The sequence below is a fragment of the Aptenodytes forsteri genome, unplaced genomic scaffold (assembly GCF_000699145.1).
Source record: "Aptenodytes forsteri isolate BGI_AS27 unplaced genomic scaffold, ASM69914v1 Scaffold2, whole genome shotgun sequence".
In the NCBI taxonomy this organism is placed as follows: Eukaryota; Metazoa; Chordata; class Aves; order Sphenisciformes; family Spheniscidae; genus Aptenodytes; species Aptenodytes forsteri.
The window spans coordinates 13,309,749-13,331,811 of NW_008795695.1; the positions used below are offsets into that span (position 1 = coordinate 13,309,749).

The following is a 22,063-nucleotide window of genomic DNA, read 5'->3' on the forward strand; positions in this document are numbered from 1 at the left end:
AAAGCCCTTGACTAGTGTAAGCACTGCTCAGCAACAACTAAAACATCGGTGTGTTACCAACATTGTTCTCATCATAAATCCAAAACACAGCACTGTACCAGCTACTAGGAAGAAAATTAACTCTATCCCAGCCGAAACCAGGACAACTAGCAATGCTTAATCTTTGTGTGTTTCGTTTTTCTACTTCCAGTGTAATTAGATCAGGTTTTCTTTATTGTGCCTTTAACCATTTTTGTTCTATACTAGATGTACATGGGGAAGGGAGGGGAAAGAGGAGGAGCATGAAGGGAGTGAAAAGCACCTTTAACTATTCCTGGGTTTTCTTGGATTTATGTTTACGTAAGTGTGTCTGCCTCGGGTGGGGGCTGCGGTTCTTCTCTCTCGAGTTCCATCGTGTACATAGGCAGCAGAATGTAACAGTAACCTGAAATCCACGATGGGTAGATGCTGCCATTATTTCAGCTATGAATTAAGCTAGTGGGCTTTTGGAAAGAGTCTTGGCTGAAATAGAGGAGTGTGTGGGGGGAGATGCTGGGGGGACTGTGCAGGTTCATCTGTTCAACGCATCGCTTTCTGGGACTCCCCATTGCCTGTCTTGCTCCAAATTCCTACAGTGCATCTCTCCTGGCCTCGCTTACTGCTTCCCAGGATCTGTCTTTTAGACCCTGAATTTGTTCTTTGTCAAACTTCTTTACTTCCACCACCATGAACTCGTGGGGTTGTTTCTGCTGCTTCCTCCCACCCTGTACCCTGCTGAGGCGCTTTCTGCTGCTTTATCAGAGGGTGAGAGGCTAGGACCTCTGGGCTAGGAGGTCTAGGTGAGAGGCTAGGAGCCCTCTGGAGGGCTCTCACAGGCATTTAAGAGCCACTGCTGATTTTTTAGGATGGCAATACCTCTTCTTTTTCTCAGGAGTCCTAGTTTGCTGCTTCAGGTCTGGATGCAATCCTAATTTATGTAGAGATCCTATCTTAAGACTTGCTCAGACGTTAACTTCGCACAGACAGCTTTGCAGTTCTTGCAATGGAAGTGATAGTTTCTGCGTGTGGAGGGAGCTGTGTAAGCTCGCTAAAGACCCTGGTTATATTGCCCAGTTCTTGACTGCAGCCTTTTTAGTTGTTTGGTGAGAAGTTATTTTGGGAAAAAGACTGTAATATGGTCAAAAGTCAAACTTCAGCCAAGGCTGATTTATTTTGCATGGGTACGTTTTGGTTGCAGGGCATTGCTCACAACAGAAGTTGGAAAAACTGAAGTGTTCAAACTAATTTTTACGAGTGGTCTTTCCTGTTGGCGATGTGTGGCTTTCCTGACGTGGTTTCATTTCACATTCCTGAACACTAATTTCTGTTTTGTGTTTTGTTCCTGTTTTGTATTTGTACTTTTACTGTCTAACAGAAATGCGTTGGTGAAAGTAATAAAGCCCAAAGGGGAACAAAAACATTTCCTTTTGGCTTAGTGGGTTTCTTTCTATAGATCAGCTATGGCTATGGTTTGTTTTGACCTATTTCATTCCTAGTATGAATTTGAAATTTCAAGTCCTGCCAGTAAGCAGAGTAAACTTAATAAAACGCTCGGGTAAGATAAGGTGGAGTACTTGGAGTCTTAAGCCACGCTTATGTCGCCTTTGTTCATGGCATCATGGTGGTTCCCATCAGTAATCGTGGTGGCCTTGGAGAACAGGGTAGCAGCTAGAAAACGCTTTCTGAAAGTGTGTGTATCAGGTAGTTAATGTCTGTAGTTAATGTCTTTGACACCTAAAAACCATTTTTTTGAGTTCATAATGTATGCTCTTCCATACTGGAGCCTGATTTTTGTGCTTTTTTTAATAAAAAGAGAAACTGCCATCATCTTTCACAAAGCGATAGTGGGAAATAGTGTTGTAAATCCCTTGATGTGTTGTGAAAGCTGAGTCCTTTCATGCTGCTATCTTCTATTTGCCTTATGCGTAGCTCAGTTTTTAGTGTGCACTCTTCCTCTTGCAGTCAGTGTTCTCAAAAGTTTCTTCAATTATTTCTCAGACCGATACCATGCAAAGTATTCCAAATATTTACTCTGAGAAAGCAGCTTTCTTTGCTGCACACTGGAATCGTGCGGCTATCCACCAAATGAACTGGCTGGAAGGGGGTAGGATGGAGGGACTGGGCTGATTCTAAATCCGGTTGTAATCTTCTCTGCTTTAATTAAATGCCTTAGAGACTAGTGGGGTGACTCAGGTATCTGAACATCTAATGTCGCTTTAGGCACTCTTGGCCTGGAGCCACCAGTCTCGAAGGGTATAGGTTTCCCAATGGTCTGGTGTCACATCTGCCAGTCCCACGTGGACGCTGTGGATGTATCTTGGAAACAGCCTGTGTTTAGAAACCTAGATCTCTTCCGTAAGCGTTGGTAAGAATTTCAAGGAACAATTTTTTTCTGCCTGTTAACCTAGAAGCCTTCATAACTGATAGACCTTTCCTCAAACCTCGGTTGTCTTTTCACCTCCCTGCCTCAGTGTTTGTCTATGTGTTTAAAGCCAAAACCTTTAAGTGCCAATAAGCAAATACACGCATACATCAGTGTGTGAATTCAGTTTGAGATTATTTGACTCTTGTGAAGATGCAGTTTCATTGCTATAAGACTCTAAAATCGCTCTGAAATGAAGATCTGAGTAATCTATAATAAAGGAATGTTCCATGGGTTCAACATTGCAAAAATGCAGATGTGTAAGCATATGAATAGTGTGCATTCAAAGATATGTACTTATGGGACTGCAAGTGCTGTAAACCTTAATATTTTCATTGTTGGCAGGATCAAGATTTATATTATGCGTTAAATAGTTTTTACGCAGCTGAGCAAAGTAGTGTCTGATTGTTTGCTTCCTTTCCTGTTACTGGCCACAGTGTCATACCCATTTTAATGAAATAGCATGCCTCTGCTATGATGAAGGCAAAATGAGTAAGGTAGTGAATGGATTGGTATGGTGAGATTCCCCCCCTCCCCCCCCAGTTTCCCACTGTCCTTTAGCACAGTACTTCCAAACTAATAAATACATTGGAACACTATGTGATAGCTTTGTAATAAATCTGATGTTCTAAAGAAACAAGAAAACATCTCTGGAGGTTTCCAGCTTTGGAAAAATATTTGTCATGTGAAAAGCAAAGTCATTCCCTAGCAAAAAGTACTTGTATCTCTATGCTTTCCAATCCTCTGTTATTCATCAAAACACTCAGATATATGTTTAAGTCCCCTTGATTTCAAGATTTCCATGTGTCCTGAATGCAGCTGCTTTATTATCATCATCATCATTCATAAAGAGTATTTTGGACTTTCATAAAGGGGCCATAGTTGCAAAACCAGCTTAGAATAGAAAATATGACAAACATCTTGAGCTGTGGAAAGAATGATTAGTGTGGATATTAAGAGAAAGTCCAACCTCTGAAAAGCAGTTAAATCAATGGTGCGAATTTGGGTAAGATTCATGGAGTCTCTGATTGTTGATCTTGGTAGCTGAATGCCTATCTGAAATGAAGGTGATGCAAGTCACTTGGTCACTAAGCATTCAGTTTTTATTAAAACTCCTTGTATGTAGGTGCATATAAATGGTCTATGTAGATTCAGTTGTTTATTATTTTGAGTAAGCATTTAATATTTTAAATACCTTTCTGGGGGGAAGGCATACAGTGGAAGGAGAGAAGGTTTTTGGGTTTTTTTTTAAAAAGTATGTATTCCTTTTCTCTTAATTTTTTCCATGTCCAAGAGAAGGACAGGAGCACAGTTGGCTGTTTTTAAGAATCAAGCAATAGGCAGAGCTTTAAGCCTGGAAATAAATAATTAGAAATCTTCCCCCTAGTTCAGTAACTCATGCCCATCTCTGTAGTAACCAGCACTTCAAATGGTGTTTAATTCAGGTTATTGCATTGCTGAAAAGCAAACATCCTTTCCTTTGGAGTGCGTCAAATGCTGGTTGCAGTTGTAGTTAATATGTCTGATTTCAGAAGAAGGTGTTAACTGTGTGCTTATTTTTACTGTTTCTTTTTCTAAAAATCAGTGAGTACTTTGTATATGGGTCAAAATACACTCTAGTCACCAGTATGTAAATTGAAAAGCAAAAAGTCTTACTTATGACAGCATGTTATAACATGATAATCAAATAGGTAAATAATACTATAATTTGTGCTTTCTAAATAGTTCAAAGTATGTTTGAGGATTGTAATCAAATGCCGCTTTGTGCCACAATAAACCACTGGCCATGGGGCTGAGTATGTTTCCAGGGGATGGATGTAGCTTGGGTAGGAGGCAGCAGCGGAGCCTGCAGCAGTGTGGTCGGGGCTGGGCAGTGGGGCAGGACACCGGATTGAAAAGCCAAGTGTGGCACCTGGCAAAATGCACTCACGAGAAATCATAACCGTTCCTTCTGACTGTAAAAAGCACTCAAAAAGAGAAATCTGCTCATACTGACTTGTGCTGGTCAGAAAAACTTGCTGAAGTCTGTGACAATATTTCTCAAATTCATCTGCCTGCCTATGAGCAGTGCCAGGGCTGGCCTTGGCGATCCAGAGGGCATTTCTGTTTGCTTTACCTGTGCACTTTACCCTGATTATGTGACTTTTCCAAATGGTATTAATATTTGAAGCAACATGAGATTGCAGCTGGATCTTTGAAGGATGCGAGTGGTGGTGTGCACACATAAGGGTCAGTAAATACTTGCTGTTCCTCTCTGGATGTGCTCTGCACCAGCATTTTACCTGTTCTTCCTAATCTTTTGAAGTACTAGCGGCATGTGCGGCTGGACACATCTGGCAGTAGCAGGGTGTGCAAACACGCAAGCGTCTGACCAGCTGTGTCTTGTGCTGGTGATGCTGTGGGGTGCTTCATCTGCAAAAGAGCCCTGGATTAAGGAGAATGCATGAAGGTGGAGTCGGCCATCCCTTCGGGCCAGTGAGCCTGAGCGGTGCGAGGTTAAGTTTCGTGAGGTGCAGGCGTAAGTGAAGTCAGGGAGGCTCCTCTGGCTGCATGTGCCTGGAGGCCCTGGCCCGCCTGGGTGGCATGTGGTTCCTCTGCTCCTGGAGCTGCTATCCCGGTGGTGGGTCAGCCACCAGTGCTTCTCATGGACCTCTCTGGGGGCCCAAGCCTGTCTGCTTAGGAGCTGCAGGTCTTTGGTGCTGCAGGATTACCTGTTATCTTGCACGAGTGGTGCAACCTTATTTCTCGGCTTGCTAAAAGTGGATTGGGATTTGATATTTTAAGGTGATGATTGTGCTGGGGGGCAAGGTGAAGCTGGGAACGTGCAAAAGAAAAGCTGTAACACCCCTAGGTGTCTCCTCTGAAGTCTGTATGAGGTGCTAATCCACTTACCACTGAATGCACTATACTTAGGATGCTCTGTCAACATAGAATTTTATCTTCCGTGTGCCAATAAATATTTTAACCTTTAACTATTCATATTGTTTTATTGTGGTTTTGGGGTTCTGTATTTCTGAAACAGCAATCCTTTTTTAAATCTCTCATCCACTTAGGAAATGCTGTCTTTCCTTATGAATTTCTGTTTTTCGTGAGGACAATAAGGAGACAGTTTTTGCCTCTCATGATATGTGGAAATAAATGAATGTGATGAATGTTGAGAGGCATCTCACCTTTTTTTCTTTTTTTTTTTTTAACTTTTTAAAATCTTTTAGTTTCTTAATAGGGTAGGAAGTGGCTCTACTGTTCCATTTTAGCCTCTTGTGGCATCTGGGAAATGAGAATGAGAGGAAACCTAATCCTATGCTTAGGCTGACAATGAGGTGTGAAAACAGGCTTCTGATATGTAGATGCCATGACTCTCTCATGGAGCTTGAAGGCAGACAGTCTTACTGCAGCACCCAAATCCATCACGATGAAATTAAAAAAAAAAAAAAAAAGGGTTTTCAATATACTTTATAAGAAAACTATTTTCATGGTTGGTAGGAAGTGGCTCTACTGTTCCATTTTAGCCTCTTGTGGCATCTGGGAAATGAGAATGAGAGGAAACCTAATCCTATGCTTAGGCTGACAATGAGGTGTGAAAACAGGCTTCTGATATGTAGATGCCATGACTCTCTCATGGAGCTTGAAGGCAGACAGTCTTACTGCAGCACCCAAATCCATCACGATGAAATTAAAAAAAAAAAAAAAAGGGGGAAAAAAAAAAGCCTGGTTCCCCAGTATTTGCTTGTTCATTTCTCTTTTCCTTTGCCCTTCTTTGTGTTTAAAAAACTAATTTTATTATTTTCTTTCTCTGTATAAAAAACTGTCTTATTTGGACAATGTTATTTTCTTACAGTTATCTTTTTTTTTCTTTGATTTTAAAATTTTCAACACTGTGCTGTGAAATTAATCTGAAAAGCAGTAGGTAGATTAAAAAGGAATGCTCTTTTTAACACAAGTAATGGAGCTCCCAGGAGCAGTGTGATTGGAAGCGGGGGGAAGCACGCATGCGAGAAGGAATAAATCTCTTTATGACTATGCTGTTTAACACTTAAAAGCCTTTCTGCATGGTGCGTGAGTAAACTGCCAGCTGTCTTCAGTGTTCAGGAAGAACTGCTCCCTTTTCCCGGAGTCATTCTGGAGTCATTGGAGTATATCTATACATTAGCAAGGTTTTTTCTGTCTCTCGTCCTGATACCTCCAGAGCGAACACTGCTTGGGACCACTTCATGCAGTGTGGGGATGACTGGGTTGATCCAGAGTTGTAAAAGAGCATGAGTTGTAAAGAGACTATTTGGGATTGGGGCGGGGGGGGAGGAACATGTCTTTGAATGTCTGTGGTTATTGGGTTGGGTTTTTTTGTCTTTTTGGTTTTTTTTAAATCTCGAGTGGCAGAAGCTGTGTGGATGAGACATAAACATAGGTGGCACCAAAAGGGGATGTACCAAACCCCACTGTTTTTACTTCCCTAAGACTTTTAGGAGGCTTATTTTCCCTGAGTTTGAGTTTTGCCCATGACTTTTTGTGTACATGTATGATGCTGTGTGTATTTTTTGCCTTTTTCTGCCTAATGATAGTGCTCAGTTGCAGAAAGTGTAAGCTTTTATGCAGTGTTTATCCACTTAGAAGTTTCTGTTTGTGTGTGTTTTGCTGGATGTGATTTTTAGAGCAAAGATAGATTCCTTCAGATCTGATGAGGGAACTGATCCCTCTGTCCACCTCCCCCAGCAAGTTACCATCCCATGCCTAGCAGAGGTGAGAGAAGTGTGCTGTGCTGCCTTAAATAAACTTTCTTGCTGTGTTCGAGGGGCTGATTGCTTTCATTGATAGAGCTGTAAGTGAGACAAACCAGCCTGCTTTAAAGCCTCTGTGGCTAATGAATTGGTCAGTACGTTTTGATCTGTCCTATATAGTTTGCCACCTTAGCTTCCCTGACTACAGAGTTCAGATCTTTACACCATTACGTGGCAAACCCTTTTAATTTGGTTATTGTTATTTGATCCTGTAGTTCTTGCTTGAAGAAGCCGACAGAGAGCCCAGCTAGGTAGTTCCTTGCTTCCTGTGCTTTTGTGTATCAATACCTGGTGTCCTGGTGTCTCCTTTCCTTTTGCATAGATCACAACGCCTGCATGCATCTGATCCCCCATAGCGCTGGTGTCCAGGTAAAGTTTCGCTGCTGTACCTTGTCACGGAGCTTGAAACAACAAAGTAAATGAACAACGACTGTATTGATCAAGGCAGCATGCTAAGGAATACAGTGGCTTTAAAAGAGCTTCTGCTTCCGTGTTTCATTTGGACAGGGGGATTACGAAGTGTAAGGATTTGTCAGAAGAATCAGAAGGCTGTGAGTGAGTGTGACTGGGGACATGTTTTAGGTTTAGCATTTTTCTGGCTCATCGTCACGTGGCATCATGTACTGCCTACGCAGTGCAAGGCCGGTCAGAGTACCGCATGGCAAGCTGGACCCAGGTTCTCTGGTATGGGGAATTTTGCGCTTGGAAAACTCACTCTTGAAATACTCAGTGATCTGAGGAAACAAAGTTGTCGCCTTTTCCCTCATGGCCCCTCCTTGCCCCTTCTCCAGCCCCGGTCTCCTGCACAGAATTGGTCTCTCTTGTTCCATTTCTTTTCTTCCTCCCATGCATCTTCAACTACAATGAATAAAATGTACATCCTTTTGCTTTCTCTTTTTAGGTTGGTTTTACTCATTCTGCTTCATTATCAGTATGCTTTCTTTGTTTCCCTCTATATCTTTTTCTGTACTTTCTCTTACTTTCTTTTCCTGCCCCTTGTTCATTCCCCGGCCCCTTCACACACCCACCCCTTGGGTTCTTGGGTCACAAGTCAAAGGTAGAGGGTGTAGGAATTTTCCCAGGGTTAACCCTGTGTCTCATAATTCTGTACTCAAACTATAACTTGCCTTCAAGAAAAACTTCCAGACTTGATTTAAAAAATGGTTAGTCATGAAGATTATTCTGGCCCTCGGTAAGGTATTCCAGTGGCTGGTGATCTTTGCTGAAGTACATGGCTTGTGACCTGAATTTTATTTAGTTTCATCCAGAAGCTGATGACTCTTGTTTACCAAGCTTTAGTTCCAGCAGCTGAGGTTTAACCTGCTGTAAAACTTGTTTCCATGAGGGGACTTAGACTGTGATCAAGTTTGTGGTTTTGGTTTTGTGGTTTTTTTTTTTCTTTAAACTTGAAACAGCTGTCCTTGTTGAGTCTCCTGCTGAAGACTTGATTTCTGGTGGTTGAAATTGTTTGTGAAGCCCTTCCACGCACACTTTTCAGTCTGTGAACATAATCCTTGAACTACCGAAGGCAGAACTCGACATGGCGATGTGGATGTATGACAACCCTGGGTCATGTTTGTATCAGCCCCTCACTACAGCAAGGCCCTGTTTCTTTCTCCTGTTCCTCCCCATGCTTCCTGACCACCACCCTGCATCTTCAACATCTTTGTTCGCTCTTGTTTCTTCTCCTGCCTCTCCTATGGAATTTCCTTTACCTGCTCTGCTTCCCCTCGCTCAAGGACTGTCCCAGCTTCTGATGATGTGTGTATTTTCCTCTTCACCACTTCCCCAGGACGTAATGTTTATACCTTTTGGGTAGAGGGACTGACTGGTTTGAAAGCCATTGAGCAAATTTTGGAAGACTGTTAGTATGGTTCTACTTGTCAGGCTGGCTTTGGAGGAAGCAATGATCCCAAGTCATGAGGCTCACCAGGCTCGGGAATGAGCTATGTACGTAGAGCCCTCCCTTTGTTTTGAGTGGCTCAGTATTTGGAATTAAAAAAAGCTACCTCTTTGCTTTTCCAGGTGCCTGTCGAGGTTTTTGTGGGGAAAGTAGTCCTTTTGGTCACCTGGAAGAAAAAGAGTGAAAAAACCAACAGGGCTAATGCACAGGACTCAGTATTATTAAAATCTTGATAGATAGGCAGTGTGTAATAGTTTTATTTGTACTGCAACAGTAAGGCCCCATTTGCTTTAAGCCTTATAATTTGCAGGGCTTGAAATAAGTCTTGGAGGCTGTTGATTTCTCAATTCACAAAGGTAGCACTGGAAGATATTTGAGGAGAGCAAGTGGTTTTTTCCCACCCTTCAATTTGACAGTCGGACCAAGCCTGTTCTGGGGAAAACTGTCGCTTGCCTTTGAAAGGTCATTCACGTATTCAAATAGCAGCACGCGAGAACAGAGAACTCTTTCAGAGCAGGTGTCCAGAGATGCAATAGAAGATATCTGCTTGTCTCTTATTATACCTGTCATCACAGAAAACTGGTCAACAAGTCTCCAGTTGCCAGCAGGAGAAAGAAGTTAGTGAACAATAAATAAGAGGCCCATGGGGAGCACCCGAGGCATCATCTTTCACACAGACTGAAAGCTCTTTTCTGCCCTGCAGAAAAAGAACAAATAAGTAAAACTTTAGTATGCCACTGATCGGACACATGTGAAGCATTAGGAGAAATTAAAAGGTCGGGTTACTTGCAGTTCTTGCTGAAGTTAGATCCTTGTCTCTATGCTGACAGAATTGAGAGCAGGTTTTATTTACTTTTCAAAGAAAGGAGAGGATCTGCCAGTCTGGCATAGGAATACAAACCCACTTTTGTTCCTCGAAGTCTAAAATTGCTTGGTGAAATAGTTTGTATTATGTGAAAAGCCCTTGGAGCATATGTATGTTCATGGTTGTAATTTTTCATTACGTGGTTCTTTGCATGCAGAGTATATCAGTCCTGGAGGTGGGATATTATCAGTCATTGAAAATGTTAGAGGTGGGAAGGCTGTAGTAGTCCAGCAGTAAACTAGTGTTCTGTTGAACAAAAATGTGAAATGCAGTTTTGTTCCATAAGATTTCTCTGTCCCATTAAGGCAGCTTGGAAATAAAGGCCATCAAAGCTGAAGCTGGCTTGTACCTTTTATTATAGGTCTAATGTAACTGATCTGTGACCTGGCTGGAGGGGCAGGAGGATGCTGATCAAATCTTTGTAACCAAAAAAAGCCAGTTAGAGAACAGTGCTTATTTATGAAACTTCCTCTTACAGGCCAGAGTACCTGGGGGCTTTATCTTGTGTGATGAGTAAAGAATTCAGCTTCTGCAGGTTTTTTTTTTTTTTATTTGGGGTGGGGGATTTCTGCAGGTTTTTTTTTTTTAATAGTGGTGGTAGATTTTCATATGAAGTACTGATAATAATGTATTTTAGATAAGGGCTTGTTCCACATAAATACTCCTGTGCAGGCATGTATTTGCATAAAATTTGTCATAAAAGTTAAATAATCCAGAACATGTCCACCTGATGGCTTTGACCTACCTCTCTTTGAATCAACACATTTGCATGGCAGCTTGGTTTTGCAAAATTAGCAAGGTGTGGGCTTGTCTCTGTGCTCTGGGATTCACTTTCCAGTGTGTTGTAGGAAGCTTTTCTAAGGACACCAGATTTTTGCAAGTGCAAGTTCAAATACCAGTTCCTGCGATTCTTCTTTCCATTTCCATTTTCGGGTTGCTGTCAGACAGCAAGGTGGAACCATAGCTTGGTGGCATGATCCTGAGAATCATCAAGATATTTAAACTGCAGCATGCATGTGTGTGATTGTGCAGCCTGGTTGCTCAGGCTGTTCAGCTGCTGTGGCTGCTCGGCTGATCCAGGTGGAGGAAGAAATTGAACTGCTGCTTTTGGATGCCCTTACCTGCAGCAGCCTCTCCTGGAGATGTTTTTGCATATGGAAATGAGCATGGCCTGATCGGGAGAGATAGCTGCACAGGACAAGGGCAGCTGCCGGTGGGAACCCAGCCTCTGCGTGCTGGAGGTCAGCTTGGCAGCACTGGTGCTGGTCCAGGGGAGCTCTGTGCAGGAGCACACACATGTGATAGTTCCCCTCTTGTCTGTCTGTGCAGCCATCACCACCTGGGAAATTGCTGTGTATCACTGCTCCTGATCCGTTGCTTCCCAGTACAGTGTCTACTTTTGATGTAGCTTGGCAGTATGCTGAAGGGCATTAGTGCAGCAGTGGCTCTAAGAGTGTCTTGGGATCACTGATAAAGCCATTAGCCTTGAGCTTTCCCTTTCCCAAACAGGCTTCCCGGTGTGTCGATTGAGAATTGGCCTTAATCTCTTCGGAATTTTGCTAACTAGCAGAGGCCTATGATGTCAGGATCCTTAAACTCATTCTAGTATCTTCATCAACGAGAACTACTTCTGTAGGAAGACATTTTTCCTATGGTTGCTCTGGCCAATGGCTTGCTTGCCATTCCCCTGACTTCAGTGTTTCTCAAGCAGTGTTTTTCTAAGGCGGATGGCAGCCTGGAGGATTGCAGGGAGAGCGTTCATGGCAAGGCTCGGTGCTGCAGTCTTGAGAGCTGCTTTTCGGGTGCTTGAGCTTGTCTGTGAGGGGAGTGGGAAAGGGGAAAGGTGGAAGCCTCATTGAGCAGAAGAGGTGCAGTAGCCTCTGCAACACACTGAAGAGGCAGGAAGACTGCTTCTGCAAATTGCAGCAAGTCCATTGGACTGCATAGTGGTCTTACCTGGGGCTTTGCACTTCTGTTTCAGTCTGAGGGCTTTTTAAGTTTTTTTTAATAAAAGAATTTTATAGGAAACACTTGAAGTTCATTTTGCATTTCATCTTATGAAAGGTTACTGAGTGAAGTTAACAGTGCAGACTTTAAGCCAGTGGACCACAAGTTGCTGCAAAAACTATCCTCAAACTAGTACAGGTTTCATGAAATACAGGTATAGGTATGGCACAAGCTCATCGCTTTTGGATGCATGATTGATACTATCCTTGAGAGGATCGCGTCGATATGGGTTTCCCTTGATCTTTGCCATGTGACAGAGAATGTTTTCTGTCTTGCTATTACTTGCATGTACAGTAGCAAAAGCCTTGGGTTTTGCTGTTCCAGTGTTTTGGAGTTGGAAATCCTGTGGATTTCCTAAGGGAATGTGCTTGTTGCTTACGTGCTGTAGGATGTGCTTGGCTGGAGATGATGATTTGGCCAAGAATGCTGCACCAAAATGTTTTCCACATGACGGGCTGCTCCTGCATCAAATTCAGCAGCTGTTTCCTCTTATTGCTATCTTCTGCAGGGCTGTCCTCTGCCAATTCTCTCTCCTCTCCCTAAAGAGAATGCACACCGGTGAGCTGATTCATCAGCCCGGTGATTAGCTATGCTCAAATTAGCCCTTTCCCCAGGCTTCAGAGTATTGTCCAAACATAAACAGGAGTGGATGGTACTAAGGTGTTAGTGTACAGCTATGGTCAGGATTTATCCTTGGCTTTTCTGAGAGTCCTGTTATCCCATTTGGAGGTGGAGCCATTCCTGTCCCCTTTTGCAGGCAGCTGCCAGATCTGCTTAGTCCGTTCCCTACATTGAGCTTTTTGATTTCTTTCGTCCCTGCTCCCCAATTTGGCTGTTCCCTGTTGTCTGCTATTCAAACCCCTAGAAGCAAAGTGAGCTGCCTGATAAAGTTTTTCCTTTTGTTCTGCAGCTGTTTCTTCCCTCTTTGGGGAGCAAACACTGAGGTCCACCAGAGGATTTACAGCTAGGTGGTGATAATGTGAGCATGTGTGAGTTCTGGTATCTCTCAGATTTCAGGGGCTAATAAATGCTTTTGGTTGGGAGGATAGGTCAGCATGCACATCTAGTGCGCAAGCTGGGAAAGCACAGAAATAGAACAAGAAATTACTGAAAAAATATTCCAGTCTCTAGAAATAATGATAAAGATCTGTTTCACCACCACCTTGGTTAAAATATTGCTCCTCACCTCCCTCAGTTTTGGAGAGCCCTTATAATCTCCTTATGTCAGGGTGAGCCTGGATGTGAGGAAGCATTCCCTCCATCCCTTGATTATCTCCTTTATGTAGGATCTAGGTACCTGTCCAGAATCATGGAGGACAGGAAGGGCCAGGGCAGTAGACATCTTACATGCATGTCTGTAGAGGAGTCCTTGTGTGGGAGGCTGGTGATGGTTCACGGCAAGGCAGAAAGGGGCCACATTCGGGAAGCAGTGGGTTGATCAGCAAAGCGCTTGGTGGTGTTACTTGCCGCAGTGCTCTGACTGCTGCGGGACCCAAGAGGACACATACAGAAGAGGTCCAAAAAAATGATCATAAGGACTGGAGCCCTTGTCATCCGCCGTGCTTAGCTGTTGGCTTGCCACCTGACTCGTTTCGGACCAAGCTTGGCTTTCTGGCCTTTAGCAGCATTGGTCTAGCTGTAGAGTAGTGCCTTAAGTAGCAGTGGCTGCATTGCCTGGCAGGGTGTATGCCAAAATGGAGTCCTACCCTTGCCTTAAACTCTTCATGTGGCTTGTGAATCAGCACAAAGTCCACTGGAGAAGAAATAGGCTTCTACAGCAATTTGCCCTGAGCCCATGGGATTCAGATCCTGAGAGGCTGATTAATACTAGCTCTGTGTTTGATAACCTCTGGGTTTCTAAATGTCATGTTTGGAGGAGGAAGGGGGAAAATACACACATGTGAAATGTTCAGACTCAGGATATTGCTCAAACTGGAAATCAAAAGGCTATATGGTATGCTTTTCTGTCCTTATCAGTTGTTCAAATAAATGTGCTAGTCCCTGTTTTTTCTAGTAGTTGTGGTGATTATAACCACAGTAACAAAGGTACATATTGTAGGGAAGGGAAGATTGAAAAGGCACCTGTCTATCAGATTGTTGCAGATGAGTGGAATGCATGTCACTCAAAAGACAGAAGCAGCAATATGTTGTATTGAGGTAAAATAATAATTTGACAGAGTTCAATAAATTCAATGAAATTTAACAAAGTTTAACAGTGGTTTACCAAGGTTCAATAAGTTTGATGGCAAGGTGCACCTTATTAATTACTGCATGGAAGAAACATACAAAGGAAAATTGAGTTAGAATCGAGTTAGAATGATTCATACAGAGACTGGAGATGCAAAGGGTAAGGAAGACCCTGCCGTTGGGTCATGAGTTCGGAGTGGACCCCCTTGCTTTCTAAACTCCTGATGGAGCTTAGGTGCATCCAGGTCCAATCTTAGTCTCAGACTTGGACAACGGTTCATGTCTAATGGAATTATCTATTCAAAGTTTATAATAATATTGAGTAGCTTCATGGATTAGTAATGTTTCATTAGTATTAATTCAGCATGCTATCAGTCACTTAACGAGGATCTGTTGGGAGTAAGGGATCTCTCTGCCTTGAAAAAGGAAGGATCTTTTAGTCTCAGGTAAGGAATCTCAAACTTTGAGAAGTGTCCCAGCTCAAGGGGAGGGTCACCTGGCGTGCAGTGCAGCTGCAATTCAGGAATAGCTCAAATTGGGCCCATCGTGATGGTAATATTTACAGAGTGAAGTAGTTGGCTGCTAGTCAAGATAGATGTCTTCGTTTTAGCTCTGGTATCGTGTTCTGTACTTTGGTTATCTTGCATTTTTGGGCTTCAAAACCACCTTTTGAAATATTTTTCCAAGGCACCTTCACTCCCTTGTACGTGAGCCAGGAGCTTTTCAGCTCGCAGATTCACCACAGGGCATGAGGCCTGTTGGTCCTTAATCAGCCTGAACCAAAGTACAACTAGGGGTCAAGTGTATCCGTCACACAGATACCTGAAGCAAAAGTTTATTAAGACAAACAAAAACCCCAAGCAACAGAACCATACTGCAGCGTGGCACATAATACTCCTAATGCTTTTTAGCAGAAGTCGTCTCTTCCTTGCAGTGCCAATGCTGGGCTTTGGCTGGGATTTTGGAGCTGCTCTCTGGAGTCTTCTCTATGGGGGAGAGAATCTCTTTGCCAGGGGAGTCATGGCTGGCCGTGTCTGCGTTAACTGCATGTGCAGTGCAGTAGTAGCAGGCCAGGAGATGAGATTTCAGTTTTACGTGCTTTGTCTACTTAATGTTCTTTGAATTTGAGTTAGCCTCCTCCCTGGACTGACTGTCCTCCCTCTGTGTGTGCTGCAGAGCTCTCTGAAGGAAAGCTGTCCCACTAACCTCTGCTCTTTGGACTGTTGCTTCAGGAAATGTCAAATTGTCCTCTTCCCTGTTTAGCAGGGATGATGCTAGCATGTCACTGCCCTGTCAGTAGTGTCTGTGTAAGCCTCTTGTGGGAACAAACTTTATTTCTCTTCCGGCTCGCTGGAGTGACCTATGCAACCTGCTGCCTGGATCCCCTCTTGACTCTTGAGATCAGTGATGTCAGGGGAGATGGGTGTTTTTCACCATCAGCTGCTCCAGGAGCACACCCAAAAGACCAGACTCTCACCTTCCTGGACATCCTGTTGTTTGGGGAAGAAGGCAGAAGTAAGAGCTTCCTCTGAAGTTTTGCAGCTGCTTTTTCTCTGGCCCTAATGGAGAAGCTTGGTTCAGTAGGATGCTATTGATCTTGAGACAATGAAATGACCAGCAGTGGGCACAGAGCTTTTGTGTGTGAAGAGGCACAGTCAAGGCCTTCTGCCATCAGATGGTACAACATCTCTGCTGTCACCGAATGAAATTTTAGCAGCCTAGACCTTGCGCAAAAGAGTGACTGTCATATGTAAAGTCTCATGACCCTCAGTTCCTACCACTAGTGGTGAGCTGATGTGGGGTGAGCAATTCCAGTCTGGGTGTAGTTATGATCAAGGTTTCCAAGGCTATCTTCCAAACCTTTTACCTCCATGTACTGGGAGTTATCAACAAGATAACCTGGGCCTTTGCCCTCTGTGGATCCCCAGGCAGTGTGAGCAGTATTGATTCCAGCCTGGTGTCTGGCCCAGGCCCGCCAGTAGGTAAACAGTGGGGGCAGCCCTTTGGCAGTCCTGCCAGCTTTGGACCATGGAAGGGTATTTACGGGCCATGGCCTCATATCTTGCCTTACTGAGGTGGAACGTGCTGCCTGGTTCTGCCTGCACAAAAGGTGAGACATGAATATTTCCAGTGGCCTCTGAATCACAGGTGGCTGCTGTGGACACTGAGGATGTGGGTGACCCTTTTCTGAGACTGTAATTTTAGCCTCCTACATCTGCTTCAAAAAGTTGGAGCACCCAGCATGACACTCATCTTAGCACGCTTATCACAGAGGAAGACCACCGTGATCAGTGGCTGGGAGCAGACAGAGTGGAATGGGGGAACGAAATTATGTGCCATGACTTATTAGTGTGTGAACATGTCTGTGCTGAATAAAAAGTAAGAGATTCCCAATGCTACTCTGGGTCTTCTTAACCTGCCCTCCTCGTTTGCATGCCTGTGCAAGCACACGTGTGCGCACTCTGTTCCTGGTGGTGCTCAAATCAATCATCCCTTTTTCTCCCTTTTGATTAGTCTTGACAGCATTTTTGCTGGGCCCCCAACCCTTTGGGACTTCCTCATGTCCAGGTTTGTGCCTGTGAGCCTTTGAGAAAACCTCATCTGACAGAATGGTTTGCCATTCAGAGGAAGGGGAGTGGGCTTGAGGGGCAGTGTCTCTTTGCTTTGCTGGGGTGGGGAAGGGTAGTCAAGTTTGGCAAGATCTGTATTAGCTGCTGCCACCTCAAGGGTTGGTGAGGGAAGGCAGTGGTACCTAAGAGTTTTTAGGATGAGGATAGTCAAGGAATATGACAAACCATACAGGTGTCCCATATCCCAAGTGTGCCTTTGGGGGATTAGGCCAGGATTATTTTTATTAACATTAACTAGAAGGGCAGAGACCTCTTCTAGAGTTGTGATAATAGAAGTCTTAACAGGCTCCATATAGCGATGACTGTCGTTATGCTGTGTCTTCTTGGCCCAACTTAAGTACTTAGGTAGAAGCTCTGTGGATTGTGGGGGGATGTGTCAGCTGTCACTGGGGCTGACAGCCTTCCCCTTGCTCTTGCACTGCTGTACCTGCTGGTGTCTGTGATTATGAGGTGGGGACTCTGGATGGAGATGAAGGACTTTGCAGGAGCTGCCACCTCGCCAGGCTATCTGCCCATCTGGCGTTGAGCTGAACCAAAACCCTTTGTGGGGCCTGCTGTAACTCCCTGTGCCAGCCCAGGGTCTCCCTCCTCTCTTCTCTCCTTCTCCCCTCTTAAGTACCCCTTCAGACCAGAGGTGCTACAGTGGGTTGGCCTGCTACTGCATACATTGCCCCCTGCCTGCAGAAACTTCAGGATAAGATGCCTGGGGTTGGTGAAGAGGGGCTGTCTTTGCGCCTAAGACCTCCTCTACATCAGAGGACCTTATGGAGGAGAGAAAAACAAACTGTTTGGTCCTTGCTGTATTGATATAATGCAGGGCTCTGACTAGTTTCCCCGGGTTTGTAAAGACAAATTTCTGCAGCTTAGTGGGAGCAGCGGAAGGAGATGGAAGGCAGTATAAACTGATAGACCCATTTTTGCTCCTCCTGTAAGGGACACATGAAGTTGACCTCCGAATAGGATATCCTACCATGCATGGTAGTTACCTCTTTGCTATGGCCAGTGCTGTAGTGCAAGAATCTGTCCTGCGACCTGCTCAAATTTGCAGCAGGGGAAGGCAGAGAAGCGCGGGGGGAGCAGGGGGAAGGGGAGAGGCAGAGAGCGAAAAGGAAGGAAAAGGGCTCCTCCAAAAATTTTGATCCCTCGGAGTTTGTTTTTTGGTTTGGTGGGTTTTTTTTTTTTTTGGCTGGTCTGTGCTGAAGGGAGATCTAGTTGGGAATATCTGGTGGCCTTTGAGGGCATCCCATCAGTAACTGTTGTGAATCTGCTCTATGCCAGACAACAGCCCACCTGGATCAAGGTGTGACCTAGGCCTGTGTGCTTCTGGGGTTGTGCCACTACGCTGGGGAAGGAGGGGGCCATAGTCAGGGCCTTTGCAGGCTGTGTTAGCAGAATATGCTGCGTGCAGGTGTGCTTGGTCAGCAGGATTGAGAGACGCTCTTGTACAGGGCAAGGAGTGGAGAGATGCTTTCTAGTTTAGCTGTTTTTTTTTTGCTGGTCTGTGCTGAAGGGAGATCTAGTTGGGAATATCTGGTGGCCTTTGAGGGCATCCCATCAGTAACTGTTGTGAATCTGCTCTATGCCAGACAACAGCCCACCTGGATCAAGGTGTGACCTAGGCCTGTGTGCTTCTGGGGTTGTGCCACTACGCTGGGGAAGGAGGGGGCCATAGTCAGGGCCTTTGCAGGCTGTGTTAGCAGAATATGCTGCGGAGATCTAGTTGGGAATATCTGGTGGCCTTTGAGGGCATCCCATCAGTAACTGTTGTGAATCTGCTCTATGCCAGACAACAGCCCACCTGGATCAAGGTGTGACCTAGGCCTGTGTGCTTCTGGGGTTGTGCCACTACGCTGGGGAAGGAGGGGGCCATAGTCAGGGCCTTTGCAGGCTGTGTTAGCAGAATATGCTGCGTGCAGGTGTGCTTGGTCAGCAGGATTGAGAGACGCTCTTGTACAGGGCAAGGAGTGGAGAGATGCTTTCTAGTTTAGCTGCTTGCCATGAAGCAACAGCAATCTTCTGCCCTTGTGGAATTGCTTTTAAAGGCATGACAGCCTTCCCAGTCAGACTGCTGATGTTTGTTTGGTTCTCTGCAGGCCCAAGATCAGCGCTCTGTAATTCAGCTTGAAGACTCATGTGCACACATCCTTCTTTCCTAGCACCAAGTATAGAAAAGCAATGCACTTAACTGGGTTGGAATCAGAGGTGTTAATGCAGGAGGTTGCTGGTGTTGGCCGTGGGGGAGAATGGACAAAGGGAAGTGTCCGTTCCCTGAACATCGATGTTCCCTCATAGGAGTTACCTGTAAGGTCTGGGAACAGGAAGCATAGAGGCTGTGCTGTCTTACAGTATTTCCTGTGTGATGACCCTGGCCCCAGCACATGCACATCCTGTGGTAGGGGGTAGGGTTGATGATGTGCTCAAAGATCTGTTTGAAGATGTCTGTAGCAAGGGTATGCCTGCCATATTGCCCCCATGTTCTGTGGCCTTTAAGAAGGCAACCTTCATCCCCTTGATCTTTGTGACACCCATCACCAGTCCTCTTGCAGTTGCAAGTCAGCAGTCTTGCTCCTTGGTTGGTTAGCCTCCTCTTGCCACTGGAGAAGCCTCATCCCCCTTTCAGCATTGCTTGATGAGCGGTGTTGTTTCCACGCAGCTCCAGGTGCCACCATGCTGGGTCTTCTGTGAGCCTGAAGGAGGTTGATTTTGCCATAGGAAAGGACATTTGGAGGCAGTACAATACAAAATAAAGCTGAAAGAAGTGGTGGCATTCAGCAATGGTGAGGAAGGCAACAGAAGGCAGGGCAGGTATTGAGGAAAGAGAAATGGCACTGACGAAAGAGAAATGGCACTGAGGCAAGAGAGGCCTCAATGGAAGGCAAAGTGGATCACAAAGAATTGAGAGCTGGTGGTTAACATCAAATACAAAAATACGTTACTTACAGAAGTGCAAAGGGCGCTGCTTAACCCTTTGTTTAGCATGAGGTATTCCAGGTATTGCATAAATTTGTGACAGTTGAAGAGTCTCCTACTGCTTGGGATGTGCTGGAGAGCTTTGCAGATGTGCAGCCTGCCCATTGCTTTGGATGCTTGTGACGCTGTAGGTGGATCTTCTGATCTGGTTTCATCCAAAGGGAATCTGGCTTGTGCACACCAAAATCATTCTGTGGTCCAAGTCGCAGAAGCAATAGGACATTCCCTTCAAAAGCAGGCTGGTGCTGTGGATTAATGTGCTATTTTAGATCAATTGAGTCTGCGGCTTCCCTGGTGGCTTTGATGCTGGCTATGGCTAGTACTCAGTAGTGCTCTTGCTGGACTTCCCTTGTTGCTTTTTCCATAGTAGGGGCAGGTGCTGGAGTTTGTGCTGGAGTCTTAATTACTCTGAAAGAAGCTATTTTTGTAGCTCATGTGCTCTTGATTGCAGCATGGCTGTCCTGGGAGTGACCTCCCAAGTTGGTTGTTTGGATGTGTCCTTGTAGTCTTGTGTTCACGGCCCATGTTAAGGAACCAGCTCTTATCTGCAGGATGTCTGCCTGTGTCTGCTCAGAGAAGCACATCAGACAGCTCTAGTGCTGAGAAGGGTATGTGAGTGACTCTGTAATTACAAATGGATTATACCTAGCTGCATATTGGCCTTTCAGTGCACAGGTTATATGTGGTCAGTTTGACACCCGAGTACTAACAAAAAGAAGCCACAAAACAGCTTAATCTGGGCATTAAATAATATAGCAGAAGGGAAGACTGCCAGAGGCAAAACCCAGTTCATTCACAATGCATGTTTCTGGACAAACTTTTCTTGACATGCTTATTCTGGAATTTAATCCATTTTGAAAAAGGGATTATCCAATTCACAAAAGGTAGACAAATTTTCTAAAAAAAATTGTCACGTGAGCTTAATGGCTTTTAATCCAGGAAATAAGAATAAATTGGATATGCTGTTCCTTCTCCACAGATGTACCTATCTTAAGCAAACCCTAACTTTGTTTCTGTTAGAGTATGTGATTTTTGTATTGTTTTTAGTAACCAGAGAGGGTATGCAGCATTTGGTTTCTGTCTTTCAAAGGCTTTGGATATTTCTGTTGCCTTGCTTTGGGGTAATTTACAATGATAAACTATTTTTTGATAGCAGGGGAGGCTCTGGCAACAGTGAGAGAATTTCCATTTTTTGTGAATTTTATGTGGCTAAGAGGAGAGGATTCTTGAATTCAAGCTAGCTATTTCCTTGTCTTTAGTTGTTTACAGAAGACTGAACTGAAACCACAGCTGGATGGGAAACATTTTAATCAGAAGGGAAAAAAAAATAGTTCAAAACTGGATAGGAGGGTTAGGTGGGTTTGCTCAGTTAAAAGCCTTCAGAGCGGCTTGTTTTAAAATTGCGTAAAATTAACCTGAAGTCTCGCTGCCTTCCATAGTGCAATAGTGCAGTGCAAGGTCTTCAAAGACAAATATACAAAGGTCAGTCTGAGATTAAGGTAATTGAGGCACATATATTTTTAACTTGGAAAGGCCTGTATTTTTTTTGAAAAGCCATACTTTTACCTTGTGGCAAGTTGCAGACTGAGGTGATTTGCACTGTATGAAAGTAGTAATAACCTGCCACTGACCAAACTTACTCATTTGATATCAGTGTGTGTGCCGAGATGTTTCTGGTATAGTTTTGTACTCTGGAGTCCCTCACCTGCCTGTTGTTTACCCTGGGATCGGAGAGCTGTCAATGTGTAGGTAATGCCGGTTGGAAAAATACTTGGAGGGTATGGCTGAGTGATGAGACATGTCTGTCTTCTAGGTAGGGAGTATCTGGAAGGAAGACAGAGTCCTTCAAGGTCGGAGGAGAGAGGAGTTTCAAGTTTATATAGAGGTAAGTATTTTACCAGTATCTTCCCATCTGCCCCCCTGCCCTTTTGCTATTTTCATGAGTACATTAAGAGATCTAGCATAACTCAAAAATCTAAAATAACTGTGGGTAGGTAACAGGTATCTTTCTAGAGCAGGAAATTAAAATAGTTAGCTTCAAAATACAAGTTACCTTCCAGTTTTTGTGGATGTAAGACCCTCTCTTAAATTACTTTATTTTCTCTTTCTCTTTTAATGAAAGTTTACTACAACTAGGAGAAGCTTCCTTGACACAATTGTGCTTTTCCTGTCTATCTGAGGTATCTCTTCCTGCACAAATAACCCACACCTTTGATAACCTGTATCCTGCCCTTGAAAATAAATCCTCCAATAATTTGCATAAGATCAAAGGCACAAGGCTGTTGG

General features: G+C 44.3%; 1 protein-coding gene across 1 annotated transcript in view; it reads left to right on the top strand.

Moving 5' to 3' along the window:
* Positions 1 to 20,323: 20,323 nt before the first annotated feature.
* The window catches only part of AGPAT3 (1-acylglycerol-3-phosphate O-acyltransferase 3), a 90,372-nt gene continuing 88,632 nt past the window's right edge, over positions 20,324 to 22,063 (top strand). Inside the window, exons 1-2 of the mRNA XM_009283018.1 lie at positions 20,324 to 20,385; positions 21,591 to 21,662. The gene's annotated coding sequence lies outside the window, so the exon portion shown is untranslated. The remainder of the gene's footprint in view (positions 20,386 to 21,590; positions 21,663 to 22,063) is intronic.